Raw genomic sequence first — 22861 nt, 5'->3', positions numbered from 1 at the left:
ACTTCTGAACGCTTTTTCTATCTTGCTCATCCCTAGTGTTGGCTGCCAGATGATGTAATGAAGATACGCTGAAAGCACTAGTCATCTACATATTGCTAAGCATTTTGGGAAGCATTTTGAAATGTTCCCCCTCAGTTCTACTTTTAACTCCTCACTCCATCAGGTCTGAAGAAAGAACCTCACTTCTATGCTAGAAAGCAAACATAACCGTGTGTGTTTAGGTGTGAGGACGGTGTTCTCTGTGCCTTCAGCTGGGTGAGCATGGGTGGTGACAGAGCAGCCCAGAGTCCTGGCAGTCATTTTGCTCCCTATAAAATGACAAACGTGCACATTGCTCTTTCATGGAGAGCAGGTGCTGTTGCTGGTGGTGATTTTATTCTCTTCCTCAAAAAATGAAGGGTGATGTTCTGCGGAAATACGGTACGGTTGTATGTACATGGAGTGAGGGAAGATTTGTTAGGATCTGCTTTGCTATAGACAAATTTACATGACTGCAGGGGGCTGTAGAGGGAAGCTGCTTGCAGGGGGAAGATTCTGACATAATGAGATAAAAGCTAAAGTGGTCTGACAATAACAGGGAATTATTCCTTTTGTGAAGGCTCTCTCACCACCACTGTGGCTCTAGCATTTCACAGCACAGGTATCAGCACAGCCTGGAGTAGCACTGCCTTCTGCAACCAGCTGCTGTGCAGCACCCTGCGCATAAGAGGCACAAAGTGATTGCAGACAGGGAATCCACTGAATTATTGTCTCCTAAGCAGTGTCACTCTTTTCTAAAGGGATGAGGGAAGAAAAGATGTATGCATGAAAGAGGATATTTCTTCCTTTGGCAGGACTCTGATTCTTACATGGTAGGTAATAAAATGAGCTGTTTACTTTTTCCCCTTGTCTTGACCTTTACTGGAGCCTGTGCATAAACCGTTCAGACTCATACCAGTTTAATTTTTCAAAAATAAATGTAACCTTAATATCCATTGTCCTATTCAATTTATTTTCTACTTCAGAAAGATCCCCTCTCTTTGGAGCAGTATGTTCTGCTGCCATTAGTGCTTAGGTCACAAAGTTAATTTTGCTTCTTTAAAGTTGTCAAAGTCTTGATGAATATGACTTTTTGAGGGTAGCAATGAAAGAGAGAAGTGAGTTATACATATTAAAAAAACACAATTTTCCCACTCTTTCTCAGAAGGCTAAAGAAAGTCTGTTGGAAGTGTTTGCTTTGCCCTCTTGTGTGGCAGCTTTTTAGAAGGCAATACTAGAAACTGGGGCCAGTTCTTGGAAAGTTTTATCTTCCCTTTTGCCTTTTTCCCAATTTCTCCTTCTGCTTGTGCCTGCTGATCAATGTTACTGCCTCAGCATTCTTCCCCTGTCCACTGACATTCCTCGTTACATTTCCCTGTCGCTTTGTCCTTTAGTCCTTCTTCCAGTCTTGTTTTCTGTCCCTTTATCCTTACAGCAAGCTGCAGATATTGAGAAGCTCAGCAGGGAATTCAGGGCCCCCAATAGCCTTGCTGCCTGCCTTTCCCTGTACGAGGACTGTTTCCTGATGCAATTCCTGTAATTAGAAGAGATGTTTTCTCACATCAAGAATTGGTGTGGAGGTGAGGAGACACCTCTCCTAACACCTTAGTTACATTTAAATCAACAAATCCAGTTCATTGTGGGATTTATTTTTTTCCTCTTTTTTGTTCCTTCCCCCCCCCCCCAATCTCATTTCTAAACTTTTTCTTGTTTTCTGATTAGATAAAGACACTTAAGGTTCTCCTTTTGCCTTCATACAATAAAATGAGTATATACAAATGTGAAGAAGCCAGTAAGTTGTGCTATCTACCAGTGATAAACCGAACTCCAAGTACATTTCTGCGAGCGCAATAAATTCCTCTAGCATGTTTTCTCTATTGCAGTCAAGTGCACATGGTCTCAATAAAACATAACAAGTCTTTTATTTGGAAACCTCCTCCATCCCTCAGACAGGGGGCTGAGTTGGCAGGATGAGCCAGGTCTGAAAATTATAGGTGAACAAAACAAATTACAGTTGTTTTCTCCATGTCGAATTTGCCTTGTAACTACTTTCAGGTTTTTTTATCCAAAATACAGAAATGAACAGCAGTATGGTCATGTTCACGTACGTTCTTGTAACAACTAGATGTGGGATAGAAATATGACTTAACTGCGCTGAAGGGAATCCAAACAGCTTTTCTTCAGTACTCTAGAAGGAGATTAACATTGGCAGAAGTTGACAATTGCTAAGCAGTCTGTGTTGCTTCAGTTTTAACATGGTGCAAGCAAGCGCAAGGCAGAGCAGGTAGCTGAAAATGTTTGGGTTTGTTGAGACAGTGCTGGCAGCTTACGTCCTGCTCATCATTTGGAGAAGGCCGTTCTTCATACCCTATGTTTTGCTCTAATAGTAACATTTTGCTGTGTCTAGTTATTTTCAGAGTTGGCTAGATAGTAATAGTTTTAGGATCAGTATCTAACTGGTTGTTGATATGTGGACAGTAGGGTCCATGGGAAGGCATGTTCTGTGCCTTTCATAATGCTTCTTCCACTGTACATTCTTTAACCTTCATCTGCTTGTAAAGAACTGCAGCAACTCCCAAACTCATGGAAAACTGCAAGATGCATAATTTGCTGTGTATGGAGACATGGAATATCCAAAAGTTGTGCTGGAGAAGTGTCTTCCTATGGATGGCTGCTAGCCTTGAGTCTGAGTGAATGACAGAAAATTGTTTACTTGTCTTCAAAGCCAGTTTTCCCCATCACTCTGCCACCAGAAGATGTCCATTAGTCACATATCCCTACTTCAGACACTTAGTGCCTACTTGTGGGCTAACGGAAGGAGGAGGTTGTGCTGTACCAGCAGGAGTAGCTCCCATGGCAAACCTCTGTAAGAGCAAGGCATGACTAATTCCACTTCACGTGACAAATGTCTTTTTCTGCATCTAATGTCTGTTTTATGTATTTCTGACCTTTATTTCGTGGCCTTTATCACCATGGTATCTAAGTGCTGAAAGGAGATTTTTGGTTTTGTAGGCTTTAGATTATTGATTTTTCCTGTAACTGTCTCTTCTGATTCAAGGAAAAAGAGAAATATGTAATTTTAACTGGTGGAACTCATATCACAGCCAAATTCAATATTAATGTACTAGATAGGCATACATCAAATATTACCTTTTAATACCCTTATCATTGCTTTTAATGCACTGCTTTGTTCTGCAAGCTCAATATGTGGAAGATTTTCTTTTTTTTTTTTTAATAGGATGTTAAATGGCATTTCATGTTGATTCTCAGCTCTGTAATAGGTGTCTGCTATTGATAGCAGTGTCCTGGAGGCACGCACTGAAACCACCCTGCCACCCCATTTCTTTAACTTCAACTGTGTTCACACTTGTAACGTGGAAATGATATTAATTAAGATAAGTCCTTGGGTATGATATGTGAGTCCAGAATTCTGTAAATAGAAATGTCAGTGAGCTGAGCTTCAGGTCCCTTTTTTGTTGAACTCTTTTCATTGCGCTGTGTCCTCGGGTGGAGATCAGCAGAAGTCTTTGTTCAGTCTGTTTCTCAAGGAAAGTAAACTGAGTGCTATCCAAAGATGTAGAATATTTTAGAAGTATTAATCAACCTTGCTAATGGTTGCTATTCAGCTAATCACACTCAAAATGGCACATGGTTATAAAGATGTCAAAGAGATACACAGAACACCTACTGTTAGAGCTCTTCCTATTCTCATTAAAATAAACTCTTATGGCCTAGCTAGTGTAATCATGTGATAAAACACTCAAATTAAGGGCATTTAATAAAAAAACATGGTGGGGAGCTTTCTTAAGGATCTTTTTAGTGTATTTTTGCATTTGTGCTAAGGACTGTAAGAAATAATTTAATCATTGCCTGATTATAAGAATGTTAGAAATAATGGGATCGCCGCCTTATCACACGTAGGCTAATTCAGAGGCTCATTATTTATCAAGCATTAAGCATCAAGTCAATTTGGCTTGATACTTGAAAGCAGGAAATTTAAGATGAAAGTTGAAGTGAAGATTAAAAAGTAAGATTAAGCCTATTTATTTCAAACGAGCAGAACTTGCTGAATTCATGCCTGCAAACAGATAGATCGATAAAGTCACTCAATCTCAATTCGATGAAGGTAATATGTTGTATAGTCCTTAATTTTTGAGTGATCCATAATTAAGTGATTGTTGGTTTGTTTTTACACTACTCCTTTACTGAAAATATCCTTCTCCCCATTTTAAAAGTGATTACTGCTGTCTGCAGTCTGTGGTTTCCCAATACTCTTGGTGATAAAAGGGTTAGGTCTGAGCATCAAAAGTACAAAGGAGTTCAGTGGCTTGCTCTGCTTGTTCTGTAGCTGTGTGTGTGTCTTTGGGGTTCTTTGTTTTTACAGAAGTACGTTCTTTTGTATATAAAAGCAGGTTCATACTTTGAAGTATGAAACTTCGAAGGGTTGGGTGCCAAGCCAGATGAAAGGGGGAGGGTACGAAAAAAGATAAAATCTTTAATAGGAAGTTTGATGGAAATGCATCGGTTCCCTCATAGGAGTATCTTGGGTTAGAAAGCTTTTCATGATTTTACAGGAAAATGGAAGTATCACTGTTAATTATATTGGTACTTTGCTCTGATTTTTTGTTTCCTTGTGGAATTTTGGTATTTAAAATCTTGATAGAGATGGAATCTGGTTTTAAAAATGCTCGATGGAGCATTTTGAACTTTTCAAAACCAATTCATTGTCCTCTTAGTTGTTTTGAAATACTTTGCTGTATCTGCTTTGCAGCCTGAGCAGTTTATAAGCCTATTTGGGGGCCGGTTTACATCTGAATCTGTAAAAGGCTGAGCAGTCTGCTTCACTTCTCGAGCTTCTGACCCTCCCAATAGTTCTGCAGAATTCCAGGCATTGCCTGGCAGTGGGTGTGCTGTGTGCCTCTGGAGTGTGCTCAGGTGGGCTGAGCGGCAGTTGAACCAGCAGAGAGATGCCACTGCAGGACAGGCAGCTCTTTCACTCACTTCTCTGCGCTTGGAGACTGCAGAATCTTCTTTGGGTGTTACATTTTGCCTTGCATGTCACAAGATGCACAGGGACATATTAGTGGGAAAAGTATCCTGCGTATTTTATGCTTACTGAATTAATCTTATTTAATATAAGCTGTCAGACAACATTACTATAATTTATTTACATAACTTGAAGGATTTACTTCACGTTAGTTTAACCTTGCAGAATGTGTAACGCGTATTTGTGCCACTGCCCTCCGTTTCCTGCAGTCAGCCTGCTCAAGTGCTTCTCAGTTTGTGATTGATTTGTCTACTGGTTACTGATGTGTGAGGGGTGAATGTGAACACTGTTCCTACAAAGATCTGATATTCGGATCTCTCTTTATTGTTACACGTATTCAATTAAATGAACTGCTGTGCTCATACTGAACTCAATAAAAATATGCTCTAATTCTTTTTCGTAAAACAAAGCACACAGTGTTGACCTTGTTTTATACAAAAAGACCTATATTCTCAGAGACTAAGCTCTGTATTTTTGTCAGTGCCTTCTGCATATATTATATATATGCAGAATATATATATATATATATATATATATATATATATGTATTTGTTTGTTTTTAGTGTATATTTCCTTGAGCTGCTGTGACCTGCTGTTTGAGTGTGTTCACTGATGTACTGCACTTCTGATGAAGGAGTTAAAGCATGGCTGTCGTAACCAACTGCTATGGCAGCAGCTCTCAAAAGTTTCTCTCCCCCGTTTGGGAGAGAACCCAGAGCGCCCTGCTCTTCAGGTCTGTGGAATCTATGGATTGTGTACATGAAATGGTTGTTCTATTGAAAATCAATTTAACATGCTCTTGTTTAAGTCATGAAAAGCAAGCATGGGAAAGCTGGGCTTCTGCTATATCCTTTGATGCTGGCATTCTGAAGCACAGTGTTCATCCCCTTAGAAGACAGAAATTACATCAGGAAAAACAAAAAGGAGTGCCTTTTTTTTAAGGAGAGAAGTCTTTAGGTAACTCCTGCAGGAAATCTGTAAACCATTAATGCTTTTAGAGGCCACACAGTGGGAGAGGACACAGAACCACATTCCCTGTGTGATGATTTCTGAATGAGAGGTTGGAAATAGGATGTTCATATAGCCTCTCCTTTCCAGCATAGAACCCTATCTCCTCATTATGGGTGACGGATAATAAATTTGGGAATGCTGTTGAGAGTGGAGAATGCAGAGGGAAGGGCATTTAATAAAAACAAGAGTTGGCTTAAGGTCAGAAGGCTTCTCAGAAGGTAAGAAAACTCTCATTGCAGCAGTAAAAAAAAATAAAATAAAGTAAAAATTAAAAAAAAAAATCACTCATGCAGTTGTTCCCAGTGCTTCCATGATGTGAATAAAGAGTCTGTTCCTGGCAGTAAGTTGGCTGCATTCACCTCAGCGCAGGGCTCTGCTTTGCCCTTCAGCTCTGGCTCGCCTTTCCTCCTCCAGTGAGCTGTTTGGGTGCTGCAGTGCCATGGGAAGTGCTGTGCTAGCCTGAAGGCTGATAGGAAGGGAGGAGCCAGAAAGCTGGTCAGCTGTTAGCAACGCTGCTATCGCTGTGATAGGCTGCCTGCATCCTCACAAGTAAACCACTTTCATTCTTGGTCCCTTTGCTCCATAAGGGAGAGGCTAGCTCCAATTTTTATGTAAGCCATGAGCAAGGAAATGGAGTAGTTTGCCCTGAGGAAATGTGCCTGTGATGTATAGTTAAACAGGAGAGCCCTTTCAATCACCAAACTGTGATTACATTGAACCATATTCTTTTCAGTATTTTGCATTCAGAATTTTTCCTGGGTGTAGACCAGGAGAATATGAAACTCATTGGTCTTGTTCTTTTCTCCCCTTCCTGTCTGTTCCTCCTTTCCCAATGGTGGCAATATCAAGGAGAAACTGAGGATGTCAGAGCAAGCCGAAGTTATTGCTTCAGAAGTATCTGATATGCTTTCTGAAGGAGAAGGGGAGAGGTTTTATTGGTAATGTCTTTTTAAGGCAAACTTCCAAGTGATGAGGTTTCTCCTTGCCTTGCCCTGCCTTGCTGCTATCAGAGCTGCATCCTGGAGGTGCTGCCTGAGAAGACTTCAGTGAAAACGTAATCAAGTCATTCCAGACTTCAATAGAACTCTGCCAGGGAAGAAATGAGAAATGTGCTCCTCTAACTGGGGGAACAGCACCTGAGTTATGAGGGATTAGAATATTTGTGAAGAGAAGAAACAAACACATTTAGAGCCAAACACCGCGCAGTTTCACAAACTCTAGTAGGGTCAATGCCAGTGCAACAGTGCTCCTTTTGATGGTATGCTCCATAAAGCTTAACACTGGTGGAGAAGATAAAGTAGCTGGAGGAATTTTTATGACTAAATTGCCTAAAGCAATTTTATTGGTTTCTTGATAGATTTTCACCTGTTTGTTCCTCTGCAGCTCCTCCTGTTTACAGAAGTTTCCTCTAGTAACAGGTATTACAAGAAGACAGTAAGAAAGACAATAAGACAGTAAGAGAGTAAGAGTCTTACAAGAGGCTCGTCAGGAAAGATTAACTAAGTTTCCTCTCATCAGGCTGGCACTTAAATGTTTAGTTACCCAAAGGTGCACTGCATGATAGTTTTGAATGTCCTTCTTCCATTTCATTTCCTTGTCTTTTCAATTTTGCTTTCTGAGTTCATTTTCGTTATTTCCTGTCTATTCCAGTTATAATCTTGATTTTCTGTATGTCTTCTGTCTCGAGATCATTAGTTAACAACAACTGGGTCTGCTGCTGGTGGGTGGAGAATAGGCTTCTGTTTCCTTACTTTCTCTTAATAACCACAACCTTTTAGTAGGATGTACCCCAGCTCTTCTCTGTGTGCCATCCTTGTTCCCTGTATAGTTCATGGATTTAATTGGAATTAACTCCAGGAATTTCCTTTCAGTTTTTCAAGTATTTATTTCATTTAAAGCACATTAGCTATTTTTTAACTGGTAGCAGTGATGCCATATTCTCCTGGTACAGAATTTGAAGTTTATAGCATTTATAATGTTATGGCAGTTGCTGTTCCTGGGAAACAGGCGTTTGGTAGTTTTTGTGGTTTTAAGTACAGAAGCTTCAGAATTCTTCATAGAATTTTTCATGCAACATTCAAAACTGGAATTAATAAGATAACTGTAATAAACACAAGTTGAAAATAGAAACCATTATTGTTAAGAGAACAAATTTATTTGTGCAAGTACTTAAATTACAAAACCTAAAAGCTGAGAAAATACATACTCTATAGAGGATAAAGGAAAGGGTGTCGTCCAAGGTGATATTAGAGTAAGGATTGGCATGGAGAGACCCAGGTGCTGGAGATGTTCCTGGGTAATACTAGTAAAGAGAAGTGAATATTTCTATTGTTGCTTGTAGTTCCATTGATGGGCGAAGCATAACGGTGCAGAGGAGCCTTGTGGTGGGAAATAGCATGAGACTGACCAGGCTTCTCCATTTCTTTTTAAGCATTCACTATCAGAAGAAGAAGAGTTGTGTAGCTTTCCTTCCTTCCTTCCTTCCTTCCTTTCTTTCTTTCTTTCTTTCTTTCTTTCTTTTTTTTTTTTTTTTTTTTTTTTTTTTTTTTTTTTTTTTTTTGGTCATAATTATTTCTGAAAAAACATAATATTCCAAGTGTTTAGCTGTAAATGAAAACAGCCACAGCAGTTTCTAGTTCTGCCTCGATGCCCAGCTGCTGGGTGCTACCATATCTGTTATGCATTCTCCTATCTTCCAACTACATGCCCTTCCCTTTCCAATTTGACCACTGGGATACTGTGGAAACTCTGCTTGAAAGTTGTATCTTATATTGATTGTTTCCTTTTCCTCTTTTTCCCTTTCTTTGAAAGGAATACAGTAGCAGTTTGAGGAAGTAGGAAATCAAATTCAGGCACAGGAGCAGCGCTGAGCTGTTAAAATTTGATGATAATACCTGACACAGAGGGGAGTGAAGATAAGCTCTTTCTAAGAATAATAGTAATATATATAAGCAAGTAATAAACTGATAAAATGGTGCAGACTCTCATAGGGGTTGTCTTTCTCTATTCTGCTAAAGACTGGTTCCTATTCACTTGTGCTTTAAGGGGGGGGGGGGAGGGGGGAGGGCCTGGAGGGGAATATATCTTCTGAATGAGAAAGAGACACAGGGATGTCTGCTCGTCTTTAGAGTTCCCAATTTTAGTCACCATCAACAACAATGTTATTTTCAGGCTTGGCACTGGAGCAGTACCCATTTCCTCAGAACACGAATTTATGGCAGCATCAACTATAGTTGACTGAATATTTGATTAAAAAAATTAAAGGGAGGATTAATAATTGCAACTTGGAGGTGATCTTCAAATTCTCAGGACTTCAACTCTTGCATTTAAACTTCTAACTGTGGATCCTGAAGTAAATTGCTGCCAGGTAACAGCTAAGTAGTGTCCAGCAGGTACTTCTCATATGAATCTTGTTTATGTACTATTTATATCCTTTTGTAATTAAATATAGAATTAAAAAATGGAACTATGTAGTTATGCCTATATAACTGCTGTTTCCTTTGCTGTTCCTTCATTCTCCTTCTTACACATTTTTATAAATTCTGCCTGGATTCGGATCTCCAAATTTGCTGTCCATGCAAAAGTCAGGATTTAAGCAAGGGAGCTTGTGAATATGGAATCTGTTTTGTGAATAAATTTCAGTTTTCAGTAAATTATTTCATAATTAGGAGGAGTAGTTATTGTCTCTTTAAGGACATGTAATTTTTAATGTATTTATTTACTCTTTTCCTTAATATTTATACCATAATAAAGTAAAAAGTTGAGGGCATTCTAGGCAGAAGTGAGTTCTTGCCCTGGTGCTAAGCAAAATCGTTTGGACTTGCTACGCATGCAGCCAAGGGGGATGGCTTTCAGAATGACCCAAGTTACATTATTAGATGTGAGATGGCACAAGTCTGATGCCCTCGTCCCTTTTGAAGACTACTGAAAGCACCTGGAGTGTCTTGTGGCTCTTTGCACCTTCGTCACTTTCAGATAAAATATTCCTTTTCCAAATGTCGTCTTAGCACTCAGGAGCCATATCATCGTTATTTCTTTTTTGTTCACGAGGAGCGGATTATTCTATTTACTACTGAAGAGATGTAAGGGCTGACACTCATTTTAACTGTTTAGACAATAAATATTGAACTTTCTGCTTTGCATACATGAAATAGCTAAATGAGGCTGTGTTTTCAAGACGGAGAAGTACGAGGCTTCCATTTCCCTTCTGACTGCCTCTTTAGCAGTGTTTTTCCCCTTCAGTTAAACAAACAAAAAATGCAAGTGAGAAAAACAACTACAGTGGAAAAACACCCCAAACGTCACCTCACTTATTTGTACCTGTTGTTGCTTGCCATCATGTCTGGTCTGTCAGTATGCATAGAAAGTCAGGAAGTTGTCCTCCTCTTACTGCAAGAGTTCCTGCGTGTACCCATTTCCAGTGCTCTCAAAAAGGATCCTCTTGCCTGATCAAGGCTTGTATTTAATGAGTATGAATCTTCATCATAACCTTATTACTTCCTGAATTGTTTTTCAGTTGGTTAATATCCATTAATATTGGCTTGTAAAAGTCTTGTAAAAGACTTGTTTCTCAAGTCTTTTGGATCTACTTGTGGGAGGTCTCTGGTTTCGTTTTTGCCTGTCTCATTTTTCACTCAGAAATAGAATGTGGCCTTTCTAGACTTCTAGATGCAGTAGGGTTGGAATAAAAGCATTTGAGGGGAATACACTCTGTGTAGGAAGAGCAGATAAACTTCTACATTAGTCTGGTTTTTGGCAGCAGGAGAGCCATTTAAATTGTTTTTGCTACTCCATTTTCTTATTATGCCTCATTTGGTGCCAGTTTGTTTGCTTCATCTTTCAGATTATCTTGAATTCTTTTTTTCCTGTTTACCAGCTGAACACGTTTCTTTGCAAATAGAACATTCTTGCACTCATGTCAATGACTCTTGAATTTTCAAAGTGCCTATTAGAAGTTGCTTTCAGCTTAAGAGGTCACAACAATATCACAGATGCACAGATTGCTACCCGATTAATACAATTATCAACATGCAGAAATTATGAGTTGAGTGTTTGCATTTGAATATAGCTTTTATTTTAATGCACAGTTTGAAAAGCTTATTTTAAGGAGGCAAGTTTGAATTGGAAATGTTTCCAAGAAATGATTTGTGTCTTTTGTGTGGATCAAAGCAGCAGAAACCATTTAACAATTTGTCTGTCTTTAATGAAATCTAATGGATTTTCTGCATTTCTCTAAATACAATAAGTTGACATAAGTCTATTATTTGTTTTTAATGCTGTAAAAGCTGGTGTTATATTACTTAGTGTTTTTAAAACTTCAACAATAAAGATTTTTGTTATGTTACGTATACAAGCAATTATATTTGACAGTTTGGATGCAAACTTGAATTGGCAGCTGCTTTAGTATTCTCACCAAGAAAAGCATTAGGCTTGTCTATTAAATATGTTTTCTTCCATAACTTCAGCTGTGTCACAGAAGCCTCTTGTCTCCTTTGTAGCTAACTTTCTGCAGACTTCTTTAAACTTAAGAGGAGAAACACCTTTTTGGATTAGCTTGTCCCAAGAGAAAGCTCAAGTTCCATTGATATCAGGAAAGAGCTAGAATTAGACAGGAGCTTTGTGAAGTTCTGTACCATGTATTAAAATCTGGATGTAAAAAAGTGTACTGTAGTCCTAATGCAAGAATTTGGTGAGCATTTGAGCTCTCTATAGCTGTGCCAAAACCTGTTCCATTCTTTCTTTCTGTTTCTTGAGTAAAGTGATTCTAGCAACCAGTTTGGCAGGGTTGTGGTTAAGCAGCTCAATACATTTATTTTTATATGCGTTTCATTTGTTTACTGCTATCTAACAATGAAAGGAGATCTAGAAGGAGGTGGCCCCAGCAGTGTTACAGAGGTTGGAACTCGGTGATCTTCAGAGTTCCTCCCAACCCAAGCTATTCTATGATTCTAATGTAGGAAACGTTTTTTCCAATCCTTTGTGGGACAATGCAAAGTTTGGTGTGCAACCACCTTATACATGCAAGTATGGAATGATGATTTAAATGTTACTCAGTTAGTTTTACTTTCAAGGGTATTGATTTAATTTTGTCTGCTGAAGCAACGATATGATTCAAATGAAACATGTACATGTACAGGAGTCTTCTGCAGGTAAAATAGCTAGTGATCAGGATGACATGTGGGCACAAGCAAGTTACCCCATAACTGGATGAATAATCCTCCCCAAAACTGAAGGCATGCCTTGGTGTATTATGTTGCAACCATTTTAGTGTAGAACTTGATCTGTACCCGTAGAAATCATATTCGTCACTAAAGCAATTATTTTTTTCACTCAGCAAATATAACATCTGAGGAGAATATTTAACTTTGTCCCACAGTATTGTCTTTAGAGGAGAAAATAAACGTGCACCCCAAGGACAGGGAAACCCTTCAAATCTCTTGATGCTATTGGCCGAACTCTTAGTTTTTTTAATTGTAACAAATATCATAAAATACAAAGAGTGACTGAGTCAGTCTAAAAAATATTCTGACTTAGTTTACCCTTTTCATCTCATACTTTCTTCAGATGGAAAATATATTGATTTAGACGAACATTTGACAGTACTATAAATGTTAAATGCAAGGAGTTTTTTTTTTAAGCTAAATCGTAATTCATGTGTTTGCGTCAGAAGCCTGCCATTCAGAGCTGCTTATTATGAGTTATGATGGTTCTATTGGGAGTAGATAAAGATGAAATGCAACATTTGGATACTGGCATTGTCTCAAATACAGAATGCTGCAAATAAGGAAATTATAGAGGCTGGAAAGCTATTCAGAAAATGCATTTGAATAATGAGTTCTTTTGTGTAGATAGAAATGTATTTTTGGACAATATGCTAATAAACACAGACATAGAGTGTATTTAATAAATGAGCAATTAAGAACCTTCTGGCCAATAAGTGAAAAATGCAACAGTCTGGCCTTTGTGTCTAGAAATGTCTACCTCTAGAAATCTGCAAAATGATAGAATTTAAGGCTGACTGCAGAAGGATTTCTCAGCTTCACATGCTGTAGATGATAATTTGAATTATCAGCATGTTCATAGAGTCGGAGCATTTGGAGAAGACAGAGTAGCAAGGAGTGCCAGGCATCTGATGCTTCCTTCCAAATCTTTTCAGGTTTCTGCAGTCCCCAAATTCTGCCTGATTCACTTTGATATTCTTCTGTGCCCTCTCTCAGGCCTTTTGCCAGTCATTGAAATGCATGTTCCTACGTCTCTTCTAGGAGAGAAGAGCAAGTAATTTTCATAGAATCTTTTAAACTCTGATGAGAAAATTCTTCACTTACCTGTGTGCTTACAGCTGGTTGGCTTCTTTCAGTACACTGTTAGAGGAACCTCGTCCTAGTCAAATTTGTGGAAGGAAACAGCCTCATGATTTCTTAGCATACATACTGTCAATAACAGTACTCTATAAATGAAGTTTATTGATGACCACCTGTTCCTCCCCACTAGAGCATGTTTCAGCTCAATTTCATTCAAATCTCTTGTTTAAATATGATGTGCCAGCAACATCTCCAGCATCCACCCTGTCTCCATTATCCACTAATCTTGTTTTTATTAGGATCATTCATGATGATCTGTACATTTAGACAGTAATCAAAGTTATACAACAATAAGCCATAGTTTCACATGAAGTAACTCAAATCTCTTCAAGGTAATAACATAATTAGCTGATTAATTTGCCAATTTATTTAGTACTCATTTTGTATTAAATGAATAATATCCAACAATCACTCAAACATTGATGACATTTCTACTTAGCTTCACTGGTAAAGCTGGTGGAATAAAACCATACTGCAAATTGAATTTGTTTATGTGGGAATTTAGCCATAAATTGGAAAAGCCAGTTGGAATGCAGAACTATAGCATCATCTTTACTTATAGGAAAGTATACTTCAGTTTTCTAATTCATTGAAAAATGAATCAGGCAGATGGAGCTCTCAGGGGAATTGTCAAAGGGTTCTGTCTGTCTGCCTGGGGTTGGCATAAGTGTTTAACTTTTGCTGTCTCTGGTAATGACATTAGCTGCTGGAGAAAGCAAGTGTTGAGGAAGTGAAGAAAAAGGAATGAGCTGCTGCTTGAGGTTCTGTGGCTCCTGCTTTTCTCCTAGGGCGTGTAAACCAAAACACCATAAAACACCTTGGAGTCTGACACAAAAATGTCAGTGGGAAGATCTATGTGCAGCTATCCTTCATCTTCTGAGCTCCTAATGTTAGGAAGTGCTGCCTGATGGCAGTACAGGGTCTGCACGTGTGTAAGCATGAGGAACCTCAAAAACTTTTTTTTTTCCTAATAATTGTTCTTATCTTAAGAAAAACAACAATGCTGTGGAAAGATCAGACATCTATGTTTACTGTCTATAACTGAATGACAGGGGTTATTATTTTTGGTGTGCGGATTAAATAGGAAAAGAAATTAATTTTTTTAATTAGGTTTCTGAGCCTGGAAGACTTTTTTTCACTTGTCTGGAATATTTTTTTCTTTTTCCAGCAATTACAAAAAGAACCTGCAGTGACTTTGTGGTGAGGATGTTGTCAGATGATAGCACGCTTAGCAACTCTGAGTATGCACAGAGCTTTGTCGGCAGAGCAGCTGAAGGTAATGTTTTTTCAGTACCAGAATGGGTTTCCCATACTGCAGTCTGCTCTGTGAGTTCAGTTCTGGTGTCAATTCAGCGTTAGTGAGCCTGTTCCAGACTTCTGTCAAGCATAGTTTAAGGAAGAAAATGTGCAGGACTGGGATTTAGTGTTTTAAAATACAGAGGCTGTGTGGGAGTCAGATCCTGGTCAGACCTTTAGTTTTTCTGTTAGCATCATAGGTGTTTCTTTAAGCACCTTGTTTTTGGTGCAGAGGTTATTTTTTGGCCACGAGGCTGTTTTGCTCCAACATGGTATGCAGAAGATTTCCAAGCTGCATCTCTCTTTGTGTAAAACAAGTATGGATTGTACAAGGATATTGTCTAAAGGTCACACAGTTGGTGTGTGTTTTTTCAAGAACTATCTGCTAAGTGTGATATTTTTGTTAACTGCAGATTTTGATCCAGCCACAGAGTTACTCTTTCAGCCTTTTATCAGTGTGTTCTGGGATTTTGATTTATTTTCTCCAGCTGTCAGTCCCAACATAAGCATGCAATGTTTCAGAGACATTCAGAGACAGAAATATTTGAATAATCAGTATTTTAAATAATCTGGAGAGGTGACATACATAAGCTTAGATCAAGGGACAGACCTGCCTTACATTTGACTGGAATTCCATCAAGTGAGGTTTTATTGTAGCAGCTTGGAGGAGGAAAAGAAAGGGAACAGAGCTGTGAAACCACTAATTTGCAGCTTATGAATATTTACAGGGAAAGTAGTTTTTGAGTATTTGTGGAGTAGATGATGAAATAGTACTGTATCCACAGGCAAATGCAGCTGTGAGTAGCTGATTCTACAGGCTTCATGGTCTTCGTGTGAGTCTCACTTAGCCTCAAGCACACTGCCTTTGTTTTCTTTCTGAAAGACATGAATTTTCTATGTCCGTCTCTCTCTTATTTTAGGGAATCGTGTCATCTTTGTGAAGAACTTGTACTGGCAAAAATGTGTTCTGTAGCAATGCTCTAGAGATTCTGGGAAAGCACATGTGAGGCAAAAAACATGGGGCTGTGTAAGTGATGTTGATTCTCTGTCCGGTGAAGTACTGAGAGTGGATGTACTAAGAAGCAGGAAGGGGATGCTCAAAGATAGATTGCCCTGATCTGTGCTTAGCATGGGGGAGCTCTGTGTCAGGTCTGTCTAATAAAACAAGCCAAGTAATGTAGGCAACCAGCAAGATATGGTTGCTTTCAAAGTGGAGCTTATATTGTATGTAATATGTAATTATGTTAACACTTTAATTCCCTCACCTGGAAATGCAGAGCTCGAGAAGGACAAGCAGAAGGTCGACTGTTAAGTTTCCATAACTTAGTCATTCTGCTTGCATAGTAGGGCTCTGAGTTTGGAACATACCTATGGGAGTACCCAATTATTAATTACAGTAATAAGCAAATAGTCACACCCTGTGCATGACTGCATCACTTGACATGATTGCATGTAAAGGATTAGTTTATCTGTGAGCTGTACAAAAAAAAAGAAAAATGGAGCAGTTCAGTACTGTAAGAACTTTACTGTGTTCTCAGTGAGGAGCGCAGCTGCCCCTGTTTTTCCTATGGGATAATTTACTTTCTGATTATATGACATGAACAATGGCAATGGATATGAGCCTGAAAATCAAAGTATAGTTTAGATCTGCCTCTTTTTGTGTGTGTTTATTACTTTATTTTATGGGAGGAATCTTATTTTTGTGGCAGTAATGACCTGTGCATCTGTTCTGTGTATGCAAATTCAGTGGGCCCAAGTATGTATGGCTGCTGTATCAGTCTCACTCTTTTTACATTTTTGCCTTCTGAAAGTCCCTGAGATTTGTTTTCATTTCTAATGATGAAATTTGTATATGCTATTTGCCTCATATACATGTAGAGTTATGGAGAGGGCATCATTGTGTCTAACTTTAATTAAAAAGAGAATAATTGATGTAAAGAATTGAGAAGGTGTATATTTTGACTTCTCCAAGTTGAATAGAGATATAGTTTCTGTTTAAAGTCTTATTTCATGTTATAATCCATTTACAAGATAAGGATTAGGAATAAATCTCCATTTCTGACATGTGAACAGAAGCTTTGCTGTCAGAAGGAAATGAATCTAATTAAAATATAATGCATCAAATATGTATATACATATCTATGTATTCCTACAGAAGATTCTTAGTGTTAACGTAGTTAAAATGCTAACATAATCATTTGCATCTAATGGACATTGGAGAAAATCATCATTTTTTAGTCAAGGTCGTGCTCATTAACTATCTCCTGGTTGTTTTGATATCTTCTGTGCTCTGGACCAATTTCAGTCAGGTAATTATATTCTTATTTTTAAAGACTCTGGAAGTTTCATTTGAATGTCACACTCATTATCGCTTGCTTTTCTAAAATTGTTGTGCCTCATTTCTCTGTATTAAATAGCAGCACAGCACATAGCTACACTTTGTCCTCATTTATAACTAAGTACACCCAATAAGTGTATTTCATCACGTAGGAACACTGTTGTGTTCTTTAGCAGTAGATTAAACACAGGTGTGCAGTTTGGTCCTGTGTCATTCCTGTCATCCTCAAAACTCACTTCACACAGGTGAACCATGACGGCTTTTGCAAGGTACGAACTGCCAGCGTACAAAAGGAGTCCCCACGTACTTCATTTCTCTGTGGACCACCTGCTCTTTAGTTTTATGACAACCTGGTGTGTAGAAATACAAAGTATGAATTATTGGTCAGTGGTCTCTGCTGGTCTGAGTTTAGGCTGCCTTTGGTGAATGTAACTGAACAGCATGGTACTATGTCTATGAAGGCAGGCAGAGAGAGCTGAACTTGTTCAGCCTGGAGAAGAGGAGGCTGCGAGGAGACTTCATTGCAGCCTTTCAGTATTTAAAAGAGGATTATAAACAGGAGAGGAATGAACTTTTTACAAGGGTAGATAGTGATAGGACAAAGGGGAATGGTTTTAAGCTTAAAAAGGAAAGATTTAAATCGGATGTCAGGGGGAAGTAGTTTACAGAGAAAGTGGTGAGGTGCTGGGATGCTGTGGATGCTCTGGCCCTTGTGGTGTTCAAGACCATGTTGGATGGAGCCCTAGGCTACCTGATCTAGTACCTTATCTGGAGGCTGGTGGCCCTGTCTACGGCAGGGGGTTGGGACTTGATGATCCTTGGGTTCCCTTCCAACCCAAACCATTCTGTGTTGTCACAGAGAGGAAAGTATTTGGCCTTGTAGTGACACAGCTTAACCTGTTTACCCAGGAAAAATTCTGTTGGTTAGGGAAAGAGAAAAAATTCAGAACTGAAATAAATGGGTGAAAATAGAGGGGAAAGAAAAAATAGTAGCAGTGCAGAGAAAGAGAACCTGAAAAAGACTGAATGTATACTTGGAACACAGAAAGGCTAGCAAATCTGTGCAGATCTTTAGATCTAGCCCAAATAATAGTATCAATCAGAATTAACAGTTTTAGCATGCCAGTATGTATTTATGTGGTTTCATAGTGTACATCAAAAGAATCCAGGTAATTTCTTTTGAAGTCTCAATGAATCCCCCTTGTCTTGTGAGCAATCAAAACTTCTTTCTTATCCCTATTTTGTACACCAGTAGAATTTCAACTTGGATGTTCAGTAGGGTTTTGTCACATGCATCAAGGAGAAAAATTCTGATTTGCCTTCTCAGTACATAAGCCAGAGAGGAAGTGTAACCCAAACATTTATTGCACTGAGTTCAGAGGTTCTAGAGGGTATACTGTAATTTTCTATTTGTGTGTACTTTTTCCTATTAGACTTGTTCATCTTCCATCATTTTTCTGTAACTCCATAGTACAAAGAAGTGGATCAGGGTGACGTTTTCTAGGTACTGTGCAACTGCAAAGGAATGCTGAGCAATTTCTATAGTACTTTGGGTCTCTAGAGACACAAATGAGTAAGAAAAGTTGAGGTGAAAAGATGAGTGAGGATTTGTTTGTATATAACTTGTTAAAAAGTTCAGCAAGAATGGTAGATGCTTGAAAGTGAAGTAAGCATTTCTGAAGCAGGAGAGGGTGAGAGGAGAGAGGAAAGAAAGGCAAAGAGAAATTGGAAGCTCTGGATAGAAAGGCCTGAGAATTTCCTGGGCTGGGATTAGAGAGGCAGTCCCAACAGATGGAGATGTGCCAGGAACTTCCTTGGTGACCTTTTGATACTCCCATAGCCAGTATTTCAAACTATGGATCTGCTTATGCTCTGAGGCATAAATTCGGTTTCCAAAAGCATCTTAGAACATCTGCCTTGATTTTTAAACTTACTTGTGTAAATAGCAGTGTTTAATGAAGCACTTACATTTGTATTGCTGAGCAGATACGCATGTCTTTTAGAAGAAAAGGGGGAAAAACACCTCATCGTCCTTCCGCTTCATCTGTAAAGTAAGATAATAATTGTTTCATCAAGACTGCTGCTTAAATCCATGCTAGCAGCAAAACAGATCAGATGTCATATGATGTGCAATAAGACAATAAGAGGTGTAGGAAGAGAAATGTAGTCTGAGAAACAGTCAGAAATTGTCCTTATTTAGCATCAGTCATTCAGTAAGTATATTGCAATGGTTCTGGCCATACAGCAGCTATTTGCAGAACAAAGGCCACGTGTGCCTGTTTATGATATGGGAATAGTAACATGGGATTTGAACCATGTCACTGAACACTGTTGACTTCTGAGAGGATTTGAGCCAGGAAGTGAAATCTTCTCTTATTAGAAAATGATTCCACAGGGAGCTATGGTGAAGTAACGTATCCAAACACAACTCTTACATGCGAAGATGACTATTACATTTAGTTAGGTATTTGCAGTCCATTTCATGTATTTGTTGGAGGTCTTTTGTGGAGCTTTGAGTGTCATGCCAAATCTTGAAGACGTTTGCAGCTTTAATGATTTAATATTAAAGCAATAAATGAACTGTGACTGGAAATCTAAAATATGTATAAAAACAAAATCTTTTTCCTGTAGAAAAACTGTCACTGCTCTGCATTTCTCAGAAAATGGCTTAAGTGCACATAAAGTATATGTGCGTATATTAAATTTGTCAGAGGTCTATACTTCATGTTTCCATTTTTATTGCTTTTGATTGAATTCAAGAACTTTTCATGACTTAAGTTTTAATTTGTTTCAGTGGCTAAGTAGCAGTTCATTCTGCTTTAACAAGTCCTTACCATCTGCTGCAGTAACGGTGAACCAGCATTGCAGTCTTACTGTGTTGGCAGCTAACTTAGGACTATTTGGAAATTGGTGAATTGTTTAAATAAATATTCTGCTTCCTATGGGCGACCCATTGAAATTCTTTTCATCACTTGTAATTTATCGAGTGGTAAGGCTGGACTGAGTTGACGTTGCATGAATTAGCTGTGAAACCTCTGTCACAGTTGCACAGTGCTTCAGGGATGTGACGGCAGGGAGACGGTCAGGTGAATGGACTGCAGCCAGGTGGTAGTGCAGAAAAAGGAGGAAATACGTGTTTCTTTGTTGAGGTACTTATTGAAGGTATGCTGTGGGTGATCAGATATGAGATGACTGATTCCCAAATATTAATGTTTATCTTCAATGCTATTTGAGGATGGAAATGAACATGTAACATTTGTTCACTAAGAAAACTTCATTGTCTGCTCTGGAAGGGAAGGAATTATGAGGGCTGCTCTGAAAGGAAAGCCTCCTATTTTATTATGTTGGCCTATGATGTCAGAGGTAGATGCTGGTGAGATGACAGTAAAGGTTAAACCTTTCCACCAACATTCCTTCCACTCCGTTTTGTTGCTGTGTGACAGATGGCAGTGTCACACAGGAAGGAAGGAAGTGTGTGTGAGGTAAAGATGTTTCATTGGATTTTTCCATGCAAAATAAACAGCACCTGCCCTTAAACACTAGCTGAATATTTCTGGTGACCAAACAGGTGATGTGAGTACAGTGACTACAGTGCAAACAAAATCTGCGTAGGTAGGTCCCACAAATGCTCACATAGGATCAGAAGAAACACCGTATCAAGTTCCTCAGTGCTTATTGAACCAATGTGAGGTTGAAGGTGGCAGTTTCCTGGTTCACATCATTTCTGATGATGAGATGTGGTCGTAACAGTATGAGTCTGAGTCAAAACAGCCATCCATGGAGTAAAATGTGAATTCCCCATTGAAGAAAAGTTCAAGATATGGCCCTCAGCAGGTAAAGTGATGTGCACTGCCTTTTGGGATTGCGAAGGTGTGATTCTTCTGGATTTCCTTGAACCCAGACAAACCATTCCACTCTGACCACTGCCTCATGACACTGCCTAAGCCAATGGAATTATGTTTATCATATTTTGTCAAAGTATGTCTAACCTTCTAATTTAAGTAATGCTACAGTAAATGTAAATGAGACGAGATATTTGATGTAAAATTAACTGGGTAAGAATTAACTCCTGCTTCTTGCAGTATCTCACGTTGAAGTTAGCTAAACTTTTTCTTTGCTTTTACTGGGCTTAAATACACTAAGTCTTCCTGCTTTGTGTCAAACAAATTCATTGCCAACTTTTTATGTGCAAAGAGGAAAATGCATCTGGCACTTAAACTCAGCATCTTATTCAAAGTCTTGTGTCAAAATGGGGGCAAACCTAAGGTGCCACAGGGTCAATAGCTAGGTATGCTGGAGATGGAAACGTGTCTGCAACTCGGCTTTGGAATTGGGAAGATGCATTTCAAGCTACAAATGTAGACATGGAATGCTGACAAAGTAGGAGAATATTCACGATTGTTCAGATTTTAAAAATGAATTTGATTTGTTTGTGTGTGAGTAATGCACGTGGTACATACATATATGGTACACAGAACATAAGTACATAGTTTTATATTACAACAGATTTTTTGTGTGTGTGATTCTAGCTGTCCCATCCTCAGCTTTATAATGTTGTTTACCCACAGTTAAGAGTATGTTAGAATGTAATTATAACTATTTGCCATGACTGGCTGTTAGAATGAGAGACCAGGCAATTTGCATCTCATATATCCAGAAATTAAAAGTGAAGGACTGACCACTTGACACCATTGTAGTTTTTGAAATAAAGCCTGCTGAGCTCAATTTGTTGTGGCTGCTAAATGACTCTGCTCACCAGTATGAATACATGATGAAATTCCTGTTAGAAGATGGCATTGTAGTAATTGATGGCATAATGAAAGTGCCAGAGACTGAACAGAAATACTGTTCTGTTAACCTCTTATTTCAGAACACAGGTTCAAAGTAGACTTTTTGAATTACGTACACAATATTTTTTCCGCTCTTTTTTTTCTTTTTCTGATTCTGAGGGCTGATCAGAGCTGTGTTAATTTTGGTCTTTCAACACGTTGTTCAGAACCATACACTGCATTCTGTGGATAATTGTTTTTGCACTGTAGACAGTAACTGCTTTTTCATTTCACAGCTGTACAAAAAGGAGAATGAATATTGGTAGTAAGTGATTGCATTACAGGCAATTACAGGTGGGAAATGCAAAGTCTCCACCATCTTAGAAAATAGAAAACCCTCACCTCTGCTTCTGTGTGGAAGCTATGGAAACTATTTTGGGTTTTGGAATTCATGGAACAAATCCCAGCTGTGTCTAATTATTTATTATCAGTATCCTCTTAATTCTCACTCTAGGATAAATTTCCATTTATATACCTATACCAAACCTTGGATTTCTACCTGATTGCATCTTTCAAATAGCCACATTTAATATTCATTGAAATAGAACATAGTCAAAGGCACTATTTGATAATAAGTCAACAGACATACTATTGCAAAAGAAGATCTTTCTATTAACAGTTTCTTCTTTTTCTTCCTATTTCTCAGAGTGATGCTCAGTGCAGATATGTACAGTAAAAGCCAATCCCACTCTTAAATTCTTTTGTAAAGCCCTAGCTTTTTTCTTTCTGTATAACATTGAGTGTCCTATATCTTCTGTATGTCTAATACATTAAAAAGTATAGGATTTAATGCTGTAATTATAAAAGCATAAAGGAAGAAGCCCATTGTGTGTACTTTAGACAGATTATCATCTTTACCTTTCCAAATATGTTCTATTATAGTAGCTGATTTCCTGAAGAGTTTTTTCATAGGCTAATATCTGGCTGAGAGTGGCTCTTACACACTAGAATATGAATAAGT

At 38.4% G+C, this 22861-nt stretch overlaps 1 long non-coding RNA gene across 2 annotated transcripts in view; it reads left to right on the top strand.

The window, feature by feature from the left end:
• LOC125700417 (uncharacterized) overlaps positions 1-22861 on the top strand; it is a 47814-nt gene that overhangs the window by 4912 nt on the left and 20041 nt on the right. The window lies entirely within an intron of this gene.

This window comes from Lagopus muta, chromosome 14 (assembly GCF_023343835.1).
Source record: "Lagopus muta isolate bLagMut1 chromosome 14, bLagMut1 primary, whole genome shotgun sequence".
Classification (NCBI taxonomy): Eukaryota; Metazoa; Chordata; class Aves; order Galliformes; family Phasianidae; genus Lagopus; species Lagopus muta.
The sequence above is the reverse complement of the archived record's forward strand: the minus strand, read 5'-3'. Positions and strand labels throughout refer to the sequence as shown.